Raw genomic sequence first — 17,355 nt, 5'->3', positions numbered from 1 at the left:
AGATCCCAGAGTTTCGCCAGACTGATCTGGGTAGGAGAAAGGAGAAATCCCAGAGATATTTTTGAAGCCAAGTCTCCAGCATGATCAGACAGGTTTGGTTTCTTTAAAACAAATGGGTGGAGACAGGGGAAAGGGAATTGAAACTGTTTTGATGTAATAGCAACCTTGGCTTCCACATTGGGGTGCAGAGATATGTGATATACTGTGATTATTGCAGTTTAGAGGCTTCCTCTTCAGACCACGACATTTTTCACTCTTTCCGGAAACAGTATTACATTACAGGTGTTATAACTTTTCTTCAGAATCAGACTGGCCAGGGAACTGTAAATCTAAATCATGGCTGCCCTCAGGAAACCTGCCAGCCTGTAAACACAATGAAATGAGTGAGATGAAAGCATCTGAGTGAGAAAATGAATTTTAGGCATTCCACTGAAGTCTATTTAGTTTTTACAGTCTGGCTCAGCATCTAGAAGCAACAGCTGGGGAGGACATACTAATTCTCAGTGACTAATGCTGGGAAGATTACCTTAAGCTTGAAATCTTTGCATAGGGGTCCAAGAGGGAATGGAAAGTTTATTCTCTCAATATTTCTCATATTTTTTTCCATGCTGCAAAGGCACGGTATGCCACCTCACATAGTAAGCTTTCCCACTCCTGAAAGCTTATTTGATCAAACTGATGAAGTTTGCAATGAGGAATTTATGTTGAAAGGTAGCTGAAAGCACAGGCTGACCACAAGAGTAGCTCTTCAGGACTTTGCTTGTTTTGCAGCATATTTTCTTCCTTGGCATATTTGTCTGCTTTCAAAGGGCTTTCTCATTTTTAAAGGGGTCACTCTTCTCAGAGACTTTTTCTCACAGCTCCAGCCTAGCAGGGTCAGGTGAACATAAGCCAACAATGTGGAAACAATTCAAGAAGTTTTCTTCATGTTCCTCTATCTGAACCTGAGCAAAGGTTCCTTTTAAGGTACAAAAACCTTCTAAGATAAAAAAGAATGCCATTCATTAGTATGTTTATCCCCAGCTTTGCTCCATCATTTTTCATTTTCGCACATTCCTGTATGTCATCTGGGCACAATGAATGAAGCCAAAACACTGCAAGAACATTTCCTGTCCAGACTGTAACAGACTATGAGTCTCATGTTGGATCATTCTCACAAGATTTCCAGAGCACTTGCATGGATTTGAGAGAGTGGAAGAGCATCCAAGAAACACCCATTGCTACCTATGCCAATTGTTCCTGGCGGTGTAATGACCTGAAGAGTTGCCTGGATTCCTCTAACATCTTTCAGACAATATTCATATATCTTAGCTTAACTTTTTTTCTCCCTACTTCTCATAGTCCGTAATACCCTCCTGGATACTTTCCAGGTGCTATATCTTTCCATCTGCCTTATAAAGCTCCCTGTGAAGAGGGCCATGGGGGTTTGCAGATAAGGAGATATTGGGCAACTGCAAAAGAAAAGGACAATGACTTCACCACTGTGATTCCCTATCCCCAGTTACCAGGACTTTTCCTTCATTGCCAAACTGTCATTAATATTCCCACTGATTTTTTATGCAGTTGCCAACAGTTAAAACAAACTTTTACTGTCCAGCAGAAACGAGACTAACAAGTTGTCCATCAGCCCGTTCTCTCTTCCACTACCAGAAGGAGTAAGCTACTTCTTCATTTAGCTCTATCAATCAGGCTTATTTTGACACAAAGGTGCTCAAGGTGCATTAAGAGCTGCTATAGGCATTAATGTGATGAAGAAACTCAAGGTGGTCATTGATTGCCCTAGGAAACAGACTTCCCAAAGGGCCAAATTTCAGTTCCTGGGTGGGTGTTGTTTGGTCCACGTAAACCAGACAGATGAAGCAGTAAATTCTTCTGCTGGCTTCTAGGAATATGCCCTGGGTAGAAGACTGTGGCTGAACTAGGTGTAAAGAGGAGTTGATCCTACAGTGATGATTTAGACTGTCTACATGTCAGCTGCTAGGAGGCAGCGCTGTGCAGCATCATTTTTCAGACAGTGACCAGGCTCAGGCAGCAGGCCACCTGCTCTTCAGCTCAACAGGTCATGGAAACAGAAAGGCTGCAGTCAGTCACCTCGTCTCTTCTCAAGTGAAATGGGCATTTGATGGAGACTTTAGATGGAGATGGAGATGATTACTGAAGTCAGAAGGCCTGTCCTGAGCATCATGGGGAGGATTCTATGTACGACTCATAAGAGTCACCAAGTAAAAGGAGGGTAGTGAAAGGGAGTATGAAACACATTCATATTGAAAGCGTTTATTGTTGGAGATTGGGTATGTTGGAGAGGGGAGGAAGATGTATCAGATCTGGAAGGAAATATGCTAGAGGTGTCAGAAGTTGCACTGGTGATTCCTGCTGCATCAACTCCTTTGTTAGGTTGAGCAAGTGGACATAGAGCCTAAAAGCTATCACAGGCAACTGCCAAGCCTCACCCATTTTGTATTTGTTCTGGTCCTGACACTGGTGCAAAAATTAATCCCTTTCTGAACATTGGGAATTTACTGAGTTTGGGCTACCCAGCTGTCTCTTTAATAATCCTTTTGTTAGGGGAGATAAAAGGCTCCCGAGCCTTTCCTACAAGGTCAGTAACAAGCAGCAGGTATAAACAGAGCAAACGTCCAAAGGGCCTTTCAACTTTCTTTCCCATTGGATGATGGCTTCAGTTTTTCTGAAAAGAGTTACTGGAATTAAGATTTTTTTGTTTCTGAAAAGAATTCACCCCTTGGTATCTTTCCTCATCTTTGTTCTCAAGTGTGGAAATATGTTTACTGTGCAGCAAATCTAATTTGGTACACAATATTCACTAACATTGAGGTTTTGACCTTGGAGGAAAAATTAGTTTTAATTACAGACTCCTAACTAATAAATAACAACATATCCCCCTAAAAGTCATACAGTCTCAAAAATTTATAAAACAATTAAATACCTAAAAATTGTATGTGTATACACACAGACATACAAGCACACACAATTTTGAAATATTTGCTGTATTCATAAATTGATGATGTTAGTTTTAACTGCATATGTAAAAAAAAGCACATATAGGCATATTACACGTGGTAGTAATACCATTATATATATAACATAACATGCTACAGAAGTAAAGAAGCAGGAAAGTGTTCTGCTTAGAAGTATGTTACAGAGCAGTAAGAGCAACTCTATCCACCTATCCCATATGCAACACTGTGAGAGAGGCAAATCCGATTACTTCAAAAAGCAGTTATGTTTTGTGATTGTATTATAAATGGTTAAGATTAAGCTGTTAAAACATTCTGGAAAATGTCTTGCAAGAAATTACTGTCTGAAGCATAACATGTGCTTTTCTAAAAGTCTGTCTACTTGAAGAATATTTCTGCTGTTAAGAGATCTAAAATAGTTTTTGAACACTTCAAAGAAGGTTTTTAAACTCTCTTCTGTCTACACAGGTAGATTACAGGTGAAAACTTTAGGATGTGGAATCACGTTTTGCATGTTTCCAACGAGTTTTTTGTGTCACGTTGAAATACACTGAAAATCACATGACAAAGTCACTTCAGTGACTGGGTCCACGTCTCATTATTCAGTCCTGCAATGGTAACTGAGGTTGCAGCTTTCATGATTTAGATCCAGCTTCTCAGATGTATTTCAGCACCTACCTCCTGCACGGCACTGAGAGGTACTACATGAATAATTTCACAGCCTGAGCCCATTTCCTTCCAGGCAACACAGTTCAGGAAACACAAACTGTATTTCCCACATCAAATATAGTCTCTTGGATACAGTAATGAACAACCAGCACTGAGATTATATGGAGACAGGGATGAGCCAACTCAATCTCCCACTGGTTTTGAAATGTCTAGGCTTCAAACGGCATTTTATGTCTTCATAACAGCCTATAAGACGAGTTCACTAAATTTACCTTCAGATAAAACCAATAAAAGAAAGCTAATAACATGATCAGTTGGTATCTATGGCAAATATCGACATTTACAGGCAAAGGAGAGGGGGAAGTTACCCACAGTTTAAGTTAAACTCTCGCTTTCTAGCACAATGATTCTTAAGCTCTTTGAAGAACTAAACCAGAATGAAGTCACTGCTGCAAAGAACCAAGCTCAATATTTATGTCTATTCCCCAGGACAAGTACTTTGAATGTAAAGAAAGCAGAAATATGTTTCAAATCAGCTCACTGCATGGTTCTAGCAAATTGTCTGTAAACCCATGTTCTCTATTAATTTGGAGTTGTGTGTCATTTGGGCCTCTCTCACAGATAAAAGGTTTCTTTTCCTGTTCTTTGTTGCATGTCTCTGATTTCTAGATAATTGAAACAAGAGAAGCCGAGTGTACTTGGGACTGATACTTTCTAAGCTGTTCTTGGCTGGAATCCCCGATGCAAGGCTTGCCGTTCTGAATTTTTTTAAAACATGTAACAAGCTGTTGGACAGATAAACAGCAAGCTGAGTGCAGTCTGAAAAGATTAAAAAAGAAAGAACACAAGTCTACTCCAAATCCTTCACTGGCATTGAAGGGATAACTTCCTGGTTTTATTCAAAAGTACTTCACTACTTCTGTGTTTGCAGAAAATAGACAGAAAAGTGTCAGGCTGACTTCAGATAAGCTCCAGGGTAAAGAAACTTGCTGCCCTCTCCAGTACTTTGAAGAAAGTGTGTCCTTGAAATGTGCAACTTATGCATCCACATTTAATTATCTATAAGGTTGTTCTGATGCAATTCAATTCAGGAGAATAAGGTTAACCTTTGATCTCCACCAAAGAATTCCACTTTGTGTCCTTGGGCAACTAACTTACAGGTCCTGAAGATTTCTTTCCCAGTCAATTTAGTGAAATAATACTAATAATAAAATAAAATAAAAAAAGTAAAAAAAAAATCATAAACCTGACTTCCAGCATTTTCTAAAAATTGACTTATTGCCATGTTTACTTCTTTAGTAGTTGCATCGTAATCTTGTCGAAGGTTGCAATCAGGCTTGGACCCAGCTTCAAGAATTGAAGTCAGTTCTGTCCCTGCAGATGGTAGTCCATACTTCTACAATAAACTGCAAAATAAAGTACACCAAGCAAAAATAATAAGCTTGCCATTGTTTGAAGCAGCAAATAAGAACCATTAGAACCCTGATTTGCAGTGGGAGATTCTAGTCTACTTCATGTGAACCATGTGGAAGTATCAAAGAATTATTTTTTTATCCATGTGAATTGTTCCGGTTTGTGTGACACCAAAGAAAAGAGAGGGGGACAGAACTGTCAACACCAAAATTTTCAAGCCTTATCAAGCCTCAGAAAATGCCCAATTCAAATGTGGGGTGCAGGTTTGGGCCTTTTATTGTTCTGTTTGGACTAACATGCTCTTTTCTGACTGAGATGTCATGAATGGGTTTGTTTTATATGAACAAGATGAAAATGGGGACTCAGAAAGCAGGGTTTTTGTGGATGTAAAAGCATGCATTTTCTCATGTGCGTTTTCTCATGTACGTTTTCCTTAATAAACCAATTATCTTTCAAATACTAGATCTGGTTTCACATGGAAGATAGTTTGTAAAACTTTATGCTCAACATCTCCTGTTTTCTGGTCCTCCTTTTGTAGTTATTGGTAACACCAGCAAGCTTTTGCAAAAACAGTTCAACTTGCAGACTCACAAAACAATATAAGAAGGTATTCCTACCAAAAGTCTCCACAAGTGTCCACAGAGAAAAGTGTTTAATTTAGCCTGTGGGTATTCCAACTTTGCTGAACTTTTTGTCCAAAGTGTTCCTCAGAGCCTGTTGATGCTGGACGTGTTTTCTGAGACGTACAATAAGAATAACTTATGCTGCCGAAGTGACATAATGTAGGAGCAGGAAACAAAAGGTAGCAGAGAGCTGTCCCCCAGGGCAGGTGTAGGTTCCTGTCGGGATCGATGACCTTCCCTGCACGGCCCGGACAATCTCCTCCAGAGCCACAAGATGGCAATGCGCACTACACTACTTTCTGTACCTGCTAACAGCCGCAGCTGAAGCGACCACAAACAGTTTCTTTTTTCGCTACAAATGTTGGGTACCGTATTAATTGCATATATACGTCCTGTCCAGCTGGGTGTCATAACGCCACCTCTGCTGTTATGACTTAGGACAGGAAATTGGGGTTCAGTCTGTTTTTCTCCCTGAGTCCAGTAAGATGTAGGACAAGGAGGGCATGTAGAGCATTTTTCTTTTATCAGTTTTAACGTTTTCCAATGAACTTATCCCAGCAGATATAAGTCCAGTGGTAATAGGCTTGCTTCTTCTACCTCTGAAGTCCTCCAAGAAGAAGTCCATAGAGTCCTACCACAGATCATAAGCTGAAAATCACCTAGACAGAAAAAGGCAAAGGAACTTCCTGTGAATAAGTACTGTCTCCTACACAGAAATTATCCTGTCATCTTCCCATTCCATTAGCAAAGGAGAGTGAGGCCTTAATGCTCCTTTCATCTCTATAGGTTTACAGCAGGCTTAATTCTGCCAATGTCACCATGATTGTGTTAGTGCAAACTTGGTGTTAGATCAAAACTGAGCTCCAGATAGTCTGTCTTGCAAGACAGCCATGAGAGGACTTTTAAGATATTGATGACCTCAAGTTAAAAAATAAGTGGCCTCACTTTGGAAGTGCAGTCATTCCTGAATGACAAAAATAACAAAAAAGGGCCTGAGTTTACTGCATTGCAATAATTTCTGTTATGTGAAGCCATCAGTTAAATTCTAGCACTGTCACATAAAGAAAAATACCCAAAAGGCCACACCTTCTAGTGGGGCACTTGAGTTGTCATCTCTGTCAGAGCTAGATGAGGCCTCAGTCCGTACTTTCAACTGCAAGAATGCAGTTAAAATCAATGTAAATGAATTAACCTCACAGCAGGAAAATAAAGCTCCCAAATATTACACATATGTACTAATTTCTACCAGGATGTGATGGTCTCCTCTTCATTAAATGCCCCATCAAACCTATTTATCTTCCTGATGACCATAAGTCTTCTTAGCACAACAATCCCTGTTTTGGAAGACATCATTATTTATTACACATATCTTACTGCACACTATAATAATTTCTGTCCATCTTTACTGGGAAACTGTTAATAAAGTAATCTTAAACTCCATTAATGCTCTTCCTTACTGAAATATCTCTTTTATGGCCACAGAGAGTTCAGTTCAGATTAGACTTGCTTCTTCAAAGCCAAGTGGAGAATTTTTAACAGAAAGGTCAAAGCCCAGTCTACCAGTTTAAGAGGTTGCTTCAGCACCACAGTGACTACGTTGCTTCTCAGTCCAGGTCTCCTGGGCTTCCAGCTCCTAGACCTGATCTGTATGGCATCATTGCTGCTGGCACCATGCTCTAATGTGCAGTGGAGGCATGCCTTCAATTGCCTGGGGGCTTCGGTCATCTGTTTTTCCAAGTGCCTCGAAACCTCTCAGCTACATTTCTAGGAGGGTACCTTGTTCCAGCTTGTAGATTGGTTGCTTGTTCTCATTTTTGTGGAGGAGAAAGAGAAGAGATGCATGTGAAAACTCACACTCTAGGCTGGCACACACCCTTGGGCAGACACAGCTAGTCTGAGCAGCAGGACACTGTTAGCTTAACTCACATAGTCAAAGAGGTGGTATAACTACACCAACTGGAAAACTACTGTTAAAGTACAAAATATTGGTGTAAACACAGCTTAAGGCAATTTAATGTTTGCTGGCTCCACCATAGCTGCAAAGACTGCAATGCATAAGGGGCCGCTACTGACTTAGATAAAAGCAAGGGAAATAATATTTATTTTCTAAACACTGTCCAGTGGTACAGTCATCTGTCAAAACAGCTGGTGTTTTGGGAAGTGTGTCATGTTTAAAAAAGTGCAGCGCTGACTTGTTGACAGTGTTTACCTATAGAAAAACAATCCTTACTTGGGAGAAATTTACATTAACTAATTGGGTTTTCAGTTTTTGATGGTGTTGACCACAGCTTAATTTAATTTCATTCCCCTCATTAGCTTGCTCACAACATTACTATGGCAACTAGTGCCACATGCTCTTACCTTGAAATTAGTAACAAGTTAAGAACATCCTGATGGATATTTGACTGAACTGAGTTCAGTTCAGAAACTGTAGCCAACAACCTTCCAGCAGGTATTGTCATTGGCAATCCACAGCCTGGATAGGGGATTAAAGGATATGGTAATTACTGTGCAGGAGAGACCGGCGAGACCTTAGTCTGTGATCACAGGGGTTTACTGACAAAATGGGTGTGCTATCTGAAAGCTGCTTAAAATCTTATGTTGTATTCTGGAAAAGGTGTCTGCCTTTGATACACATATTGAAAGCCCACTGGTGAACGTAAGAGGATAAACTGTCTGTTGTGAGCCAGCCAAAAGGTCAGCCCAGTGCTGTAGTCTGTCTCCGGCAGTGTCCAACAGCAGATGCCCAAGGAGCAGTGTAAGAGCACAGCAAGAACAAAATATGATAGTCCTGTCTGTACTCGTTCGACCCCTGTGCCACCCTGATCTCAGGTTGTGTCTTTTTATTCCAACCCTCCCTTAGTGTTGTTTCCCATTAATTTGTTCAATCAAGTTCTGAAATCGTATTCGCTCACACATAGTTTCCATGCATCTTACACCAACCAGGTCTATTTCCAGAGGGTGTTTTGTTTCAAGCTATTTCTTTTGATATTCAAGAGTACACAGGTCAGGTGATGAGGAAACACACGCATGCATATGGGCGCAGGGTAAAAGTCGGGTAAAAGCAGGAGTCACGGCCCCGCTCTGTAGGACGCATGGTCACATGTTGAGCACCAGATTGTAGAGGAGGAATAAAAGGCTGTTGCCCTCTCCACACAGTGTGTGGGCCAACTGATGTGCGGGCTTCTTGACCATAGTCTTGGTCTGCATGATTTCCCCTGAGTCACCCAGCTCTCGCGCTGCACAGAGGAATCAGCAGATGTTCGCAGACTCTGCACAAGGGTGCTCTGTATGGCACATTTCCCACAACGCTGAGACAGAACGTCTCAGCTGCGCCCAGACTTTCTGCAGCAGTAAGGACTAGGATTGCCTTTGATGGAGGTTTATATACCGTACATACTGTACACTTTCTGTGAGAAGAAATGTATTTCAGGGTTTGGCTTTGATGGCAGATTGTGGGCATTTGTGCATTTTGTATAGTGTGTTTTCAAGGCATTTCCATTTTAAACAATTCCCTATGCAGTTGAATCCGAGAGCATGAAATAGAATTAACACCAATATTAGCTGCATGGTTGCTTTCATTAGGGTTGCTTTTTGAATGCTAATGTTACCTGACCTGTAAGCAGCTGTTACCAGTAAATGTAAATCAAAACCAGGAGACTGAATTCTTTTATACAATAGGAACAAATCTTTTTCGGCTTTCAGTATACAAAACATTTTTCCTTTCCTCTAAGTAGTTAACTTGTATTATTATTACACAGTTATGGCCACACTTCTCACTTTGCTTTTCTTTACTTTTTTTTTCTTTTTCTTAATGGTTCTGCTTTGTTAGGCAGACACTTTTATTCCTACAACTAAGTATTTTTGGGTATTGATGACAATGACATAGTAAATGGGCTAAGCTGTGCTGAAATAGATGAGATCTGTTACACTCATTCTGATTTATCTGGCTCCTTTGCTGATTTGCCAGCCTGAAATCTTTGGCACAGTTTCAGACCATGTCTCTGGTAGAGCTGGGATTTTTTTTTTTTTTTTTTTTTTTTTGGTCACTGTTATTGAAAATTCTTGCTCCGTTTTTGTTACAGATGATGTAGTTCAAACTTAAAGTGCCACAAAGTAAAATCCAAAAAGTCTTAAATCCAACACTTTTTCCTTTTTTTCCCTGCGGCTCTAAAAAAGGAAGCAAAGCAACCTGAGGAAGGAAGGTACTTTGTATCAGTTTCTCGACCTGCACAGACACACTCTTATCTGCTGTTTCCAGGCAGAAACACCTCAGGGCTGCTCTGGAACTCAAGCATCTGTATGCAGCAGTAGCTTATGGGTTATGTCCTCTACTGAAATCGCTGTTGTAATTGCAGTCACACAGATGTACTGAGCTGTCTTGAAGCTTTGTACACCAGCCAGTCCTAGCCAACCAGCCTGGGCAGCGCACGCAGACACACTGACCCAGTGGCCCAGTGATCTTACTAAGGACTGTTCCCACTCCTCCTCCGGTGTCCATGGGTAGGTACCACTCAGGTTGACAAACCTCCTGCTTCTTGAAGTGCAAAGGAGTTTTACGCATCTGATCAATGGTTAGATCCACTGACTTACCTTTTGTCTCTCTTTCTTACGCTAACCACGGACGTACCTTTTTTGCATACTCTGAATTTAACACGTGGTGATTAATTCCATTGCAACGTAACGTCAGCAGGAGAAAAAAGAGGGTGGCCTTTTAAACCAATTGGTGTTCTGGGAGTACCAAATGAAAGGAAGCCGAGTGTACAAATATTTGGTGTATGAGCCATTCCTAAGACTAGCCATTTTTTCCACAGGCACCACATGCTTCTGGGAGCCATCTGTCCAGTGTGGGAGCTCTGATATTCCTCCACTTGGTAGCAACTGCAATATGTAAAGCTAATAGAAAAGGACGTTCTTCTTTCACTTTCTAACCCAGCATAAGTTAATCTGCATAGATCTTAATGTACTTTTTTTTGTTACTGCTGCTACTTCCGTTTGATATCTTTTCAACTTGGTCATGAAAAATGATAAATTCCATAGAAACTACTAGTGAAATTAAAGAATAATCCAAATTAATAGGGTTTAGAGGCAATACAGTCTGCACCAAAAGTAATAACTTTTCTTTATTAAGACATTTTGAGAGCAAATCAAACAGATATTATTAACAAGATATTCTCCTTAAAAGAAGAAACAATAAATGTTAATGAAATTGTTATTGACACAAATCTATAATTATATTATCCTGGGAAATGCATTATGACATACTATGCTAATAAATGACTCACCAGAGCTCTGTTCCCATGCAGGAGGAATATTCTCTTACCAAATCTATTGGATCCAGTAAAATTATTTCTAGATTTGTCTTAGAACAGTATGTAATGCATGAGAAAGTCTTACAATACAGATGCTTTGGCCTACTAAAGGAATTAAATTAGTAAGACTCCAGACAAACCACATGGAGAAAGATCAGAGAAATGCCAGACCTCATTCAAACAAGATCATCAACCTAATAATGTTTTCAGAAAGGAATTTGGAGTCCTCCTTGAGCCACAGGGACTCAAATAACATCCATAGCTGGCCTGAGAAGTTCGCATTCATTCTTGCTGGGTTTTGGGTGGGAAAAACACCTGTATCGTTTGGCAGCGATCAGATGATTCATTTACATTTTGACAGTTACGTATGACAGGGAAAGGATGAGAACTTTCCTTTAGCAAAAAAGCAAAACTAAATACTGCTTCCTCACTGAACAGTTTTTGGTCTTTGGCAATCACTTGATACACCATACAAAAGCTACACAACAGAAATTCAATATTTTTATCACAAAAAAATGGGAATTACTTTGAAAAAAAATATGCATTGATCACAAGTAATAAAGAGTAGAGCCATCATGTCAAATTCAGGTTAATCCCTTTTGCTCCTGAAGAGGTTTTAAGCAGTACTGTATTCTGAACGTACTCCTGTGAGCAGATACTGTATCCTTCGCCTAATTCTTAGGTACGTGACAGCTGTAGGTACAAGGAAAGTTTGTTTACTGTGAGTAGGTTTTTGTTGCTGTCTTTTAGCGCTTTTTTTTTCACCCTCTCTGCTTTTAGTGATTATTGAAGTCTGAGGATTCAGCCTGCTTATATGTCTTGCTTCTTTTTTCTTCTTCATATGGATAAGCCCTTTCCGTGGTATGTTGTGTTGCTGTAATCTAGACATTACCTATGAAACTTTCAATACAAATCAATTAACATAAATGATCTGGGAACAGAATGATTCATTTTTGAGGGATTCCTGACAGAAACTATTGATTATTTGGCCCCGATTCAGCCAAGTACTTAAGAACATGCTTTGTCAGGGCCACTTTCACTCTTGGAGTTGATTGGGATTACAATTTATCTTTCATTAAAGCAGAGCGATTAAGAAAAGAAATCTCCTTAAGGCACTTGAGGAGAGAAACTATTCAAATCTCTTTTGACATAAATACTTCCTCAGGAAATACATTGCACAGGTTAATAAAAAAATCAAGACAAAAAAATAGCTCTGCAGCACAATCGTCATGTGTGCTTTATGGGAAAAAAGACAATTGTTTAGGAGCCCAAATAAAACTGTCAGTTGCAAAGTTGCTTCATCAGCTCACTCAGATTCTAATTTAGAGGCTTATTGTACAATTAGAGTACTGCCTGTCAGGCAAGCAGTCTAGGAAAATCAAACAAGGAAAATTTGTTTGGCAAAGAGGCTATGAGACTGAGAAGTGAAGGTAGAGTCATCTGGTTTTCAGTCTACCGTGGCCTAGAGCTGACCTTTTCACTAAATAAGTCCCCTTCTCTTTAGGCATAATATGATATTTCAATGTTGGAGAAACAATACAAGTCAACATTATTGCTCTAGATATACCAAACCCTTCACTCAGATCAGGACCACAGAAATTTTCACCTTCCATAAGCAGGAGGTGTCAGATCCAGAGGCCAAAGCCAAGGACGCATTAGCTCTGGTGGTAAAGCCATGGCCACGTGAGTGCATGTTTTGTTCAAGAGGCAATGGGGGAACTCAACAGCACCCATTTTATGTACTAGTTAATGCAATCTCGCTGGCTACAAGAAGCTTGACTTCAAGTACCTCCTTGCGTCAGTTTGTAATTTGTGGGTGGAGCGGGTTTTGGAGTAGCTTCTTAGCTGGTTGACACTGTTAAAGGCACTGCTGGAAGCAGACTATTACATATGGAGGGAACTTGGCATGTCCAAGTTTATGGAGGGAGGAAATGTTCGTTAGAGGGGCCTGAGGGTCAGAGAACTTACTGTTTCTTGGGACTGGTACGATGTCCTGTTGCAGATCTGGTCCTATAGTCCTCGTTCTCAACATAGGGAATATCTCCAGACTGGACTCTCTTTATTTCTCTATGTCATTTTTCTTCTTTATTATCTCTCAGAGACCATTGTCTGTATGCCTTTCTGCAAGCAGTACCAGTCATTAGTTTCAGTAGACCCACTGGCATCAGTATGCTACCTGACTTAATCTGTTGATTTTGCCTTTGAAGTTTGTGACTGAAGATAGATTAACCCATTTATTTTGATGAGGGAAGGGAACAGTAGAAGATTCTTCATTTCAAAGACAGTGTCTATCCAAAAACGCAGTGCCACATGAGTGGAAATGAGTGGTGGGAGAGCCTGCAAAATACATGAAACATTGAAGATGTCTAACCTATTCTTCCCACCACTGTCTCTTTGTTCCTGACCACTTTGGGACTAGTCGCCTAACTAGGCCCTATTATATATTTAGATAATTATGTTTATATAAGAATATAAACATTTCATATATATATATTATTTTTATATATAACTATATGGCTATATAACTACATCGCTATGTAACTATAATTCCATATATACATATACATACATACATAAAAGCAACCCCTGTTCAGCAGCAGGAACAAAAGAGATGCAGATTAACATTGGGGATCCAAAGTGCTTTGGGAAATGGGCTGCTTGCCCAGGAAGGACAGGTGAGAGTAGCAGGGATTCAAAGGAATGCAAGGGAGAAAAGACAGGGACATAAGGGAAAGGAAACAGGAGACCAGAAAAGAGGGACTCTAGGCTGAAAGCAGCCTTCACACTTAATTAACACGATCTGCTTTAGGGGGAACAGAAAGATCCACTCTCCCTCTTCCGGCCTATTCCAACTGCAACATCAGAAGCTCCAGTACCAAAAAAGGACATAAACCAGCAAAATCTGATGTTTTAAACATTTATCATAACAGAAAATGTTAAACGGCTTTCTCACAGTGACGCCATATGCAAGGCAAGAGGGAGATCAGACGGCTGTCCAGTGTCCAGACCTTATTCTAGCTTTTCTGTGTGATACCGTAGTGCAGCCAAGAATTATTTATAATAACTAAGGAGGCTTTGTAACGATAGGTATTTTATTCCATGGGAGAAGCGACTCTGAATCTCCCTGTGCCTAGCACAGCAAACAGTTCTTTTTCCAGACCTCTCAGCCAGAGCCACGGCTCAATGTATCCATCTCAAATTGAGACTCTATTTTATACTTTTGTTTGATACTTTCTTGGAGTTCACTTGGAACACAGATTTTCTGATACTTTGAATAACATCTAACAAGCATGTGAGGAAGATTGGGGAAAGTGAGTAAAGTACTGTCTATTGAGTACAAATCACTTCTAAAAATCCAAAGGTATTTTTTGATTCGGGACACTGCTTTGCAAAACAAATGCCAAAATGCTATGCGTCAGACACCATGTCAGACACATCACATGATTATTGCAGGAGCCATTGTTAGCAAGTTGAAATCACGTATCACTTTTCAGTTTAAAAGGGGAGAGTATCAAATGAACAGCCAGAAACAAAACTTGTCAGTTTTGCCCAGAAAGCCATTATTCTACACTCACTAAATAAAACTAGGTGATTAGCTTTCAAAGGGATGGGCTCCCACAGTATAAAAAAATCAAATACTATCTAGTTCCTTCAATGCCATAAAATCAGTGTAAGGACTGAAAAGAGGGGTCTGCTACAACACTTCTTTCTGTCACAAGATAATAACATGTTTTCTAACTTCAAGGACTAGGAATGTGAAGGAACTTTAGCTGTTTCTTTCTCAGGTATGTGCCCCATCTAAGTGCAGCTGCATTTGCAGAAATGTCAGTTTTATTGCTTTTGTGACATCTTGTTTCTTTTATCGAGCAAGATGTTGATGGCTCTGTAGACCACTTGTGTTCAACAACAGTTACTACAGCCAGATGGTGGAAAAGTTTATGAGTAGCATTTTGACCAGGACTATCACGTCTGCTTTTCAGGACAGAACCCGAGCAGATGGTACCTCTTACATTATCCCACCCCCCCCCTCCTTTGAAACATTACTTATAAGGACAATTTCATCATTAACTGTGGGCAAATTGATCACAGCCGCATCATTTATGTCAGGCCTACAAAGGTTCGTACCTTCAGCACTTAGGAATGGTGCAGCACAGCTTTTGTGTATGGGAAGGAGAAGGCTTAGAGTGAGATGGTGGCTAAGAAGGAGGAAGAATGGAGGTGCAGGAAGCTGTGTAACCTCAGTCTGTCAGAATGCCCTTCTCTTTGTCAGCAGTGGTTTGCATTTGTAAATTCCAGCTACAGATGCCTTGGCTGTCTTTTAATCACACTCAAGAACAATGATGTTTCCAGCAGTTGTGACCTGACCGTAGGCACAGATTTAGCTCTGCCACACCTTCAGCAGAGAGGCGTTATCTTTTGGCTCAAAAGCAAGGGTACAAAACAATAACATCAGAAATAAGTAATTGCTGGTAATGATCAGAGATTGATTGATACAGCACTGCCAAAGCTGTTATAGTTCAGCGCCTGCAGAAGACAAAATATAAGAATCTGATGACTGCAAACCTGCAAGTTCTGGCTGATGACTGCAGACCTGAGGGTGCTCAAGGAGCTGCTGCTCTTTTCTCTGATGGACCAGATAGCTTTACAAGTGCTATAGATGTCTTTATGTTTGTGTCATACTATCAAAACTCTAGATCTCTGCAATTAAGAGCACAATTTTATGCATAATCCAAAAATATTGCTTTAATAGTGAGAACGTGCAAGGGGCACAGGGAAATGTTCTGTCGTCCTTGTCATTCCTGATATCAAGCCAAATGGTCTGTTGGTGCCTTCCTACTCAAAAAGATACTACTCCATGGAGTTTTATTATGGTCATTTTATGGCTTGGGAGACAGACAAACACAAAATAACCTTCGCAAAGTCTTGCAGAATGCTTAAGATAGAGCAAGAGTTTAAACCTAACAGGTTCAGAGCTAAGAGATGAACAGCGCTATCTATCTTCCGGTTAGCTGTTCGGTGATAGATACCTCCAGTCCTTCACCCTTTGATGAAAACTGCAGCCCAAAGATGTCTGGGATGGGATTCCTGTGACTGCGAGTGAAGCCAGGTATGGTTGTGAATGGAAATGCAGCTGATATCCCCATAACAGCCAAGGAAGTGCCATTGTGTTTATAGTCACTGGAACAGTTTCCTAGTTTCACTTCTGAACTACGTTTCACTCTGTTTGTCTATTTGAAGTCTGGAACAAGAGCTTTGATATAAGTATTTGTTTTATTTAGCACCTGCACTGAAACATTAGTAGTGCTGCACTGAAGTGTTCCACATGTTTCTCTTACCTCAGACTAGTTAAGCAAGAGCATTCACACATTTCCTTAATCCCAGGCATCATAAATCCTTTACAAGATCCCTGTTTCATTGTTCTTCTCTCAGGGGCTTAGCAAAACACACAGTGTGCACAATTCGTCCCTCCCAGAGCCCACATGGTTTACAATAAACCTCATCATTGTCTTGTTCTGGAGGGTTTAATGGTGCTGCAGATGCGAAAGTCAGGGAGAAGTGATAGAGAAGAGTTGAAGTAATCTTCCAAATGGGAGCAAGGACCCTAATATCAGTCTCTTGCCCAAGAGCTCATGTTGCAGTATTATTACATTCAGAAATAGCTTTCCACATTTTTGAAGACTGGAACTCAGCTACAGCCATAGAGAATATTGCTACAGCAAAAGTTTTAAGTAGTTGCATAGCAACAGCTAACATTAATTAAAGAGCGTTTACTTAACAAAACAAAAACTCTGGCCAAAGTTCATTATTTCCAACCTGAGCAGGCCTTCAGGTATGTCTGTGTACATTTCGGGAGAGCCCCACCAGCTTACCATGTCTGCCACACTGTTTTAACTGGGTTTTATTGGGTTTGCCAAAAGAAAAATGCAGCAACGAAAGTGGCTGGTCAGCAAGGTTTCTCTTCAGTAGTTTGCTTCTATGTGTAAGTAAATACATTTAGCAGGAACTCCACCAGAAAGAAGATTGTCCCAGTGTTCTCCCACTATGCTGACCCAGAAATCAGCCTTCAGAGTGTTTTCTTCCACCATACATGACTGTAATAGTATTTAGGTACTTTTTTGCATTGCTATTCACAGAACTTTTTAAGCCAGAGACACATAACCAGTGCCAGGAAAAAATGCCTTAGATTTTCTTTTGCATGAAGATTTGCTTCTGAGTGACACTTGTACATGACTAGAAGGCATAGTGTATTCGTCAGAATTTCTTAAAGGTTACTATCAGTTTTCTCCCTTTTGATCTGGTAAAACGTTTAAAGCAAAAACCTGTTGATAAAATGTGAGCCTTGATGAAGTCAGTGAGACTTGT

This window comes from Larus michahellis, chromosome Z (assembly GCF_964199755.1).
Source record: "Larus michahellis chromosome Z, bLarMic1.1, whole genome shotgun sequence".
Classification (NCBI taxonomy): Eukaryota; Metazoa; Chordata; class Aves; order Charadriiformes; family Laridae; genus Larus; species Larus michahellis.
Note: the sequence above shows the minus strand (reverse complement) of the source record.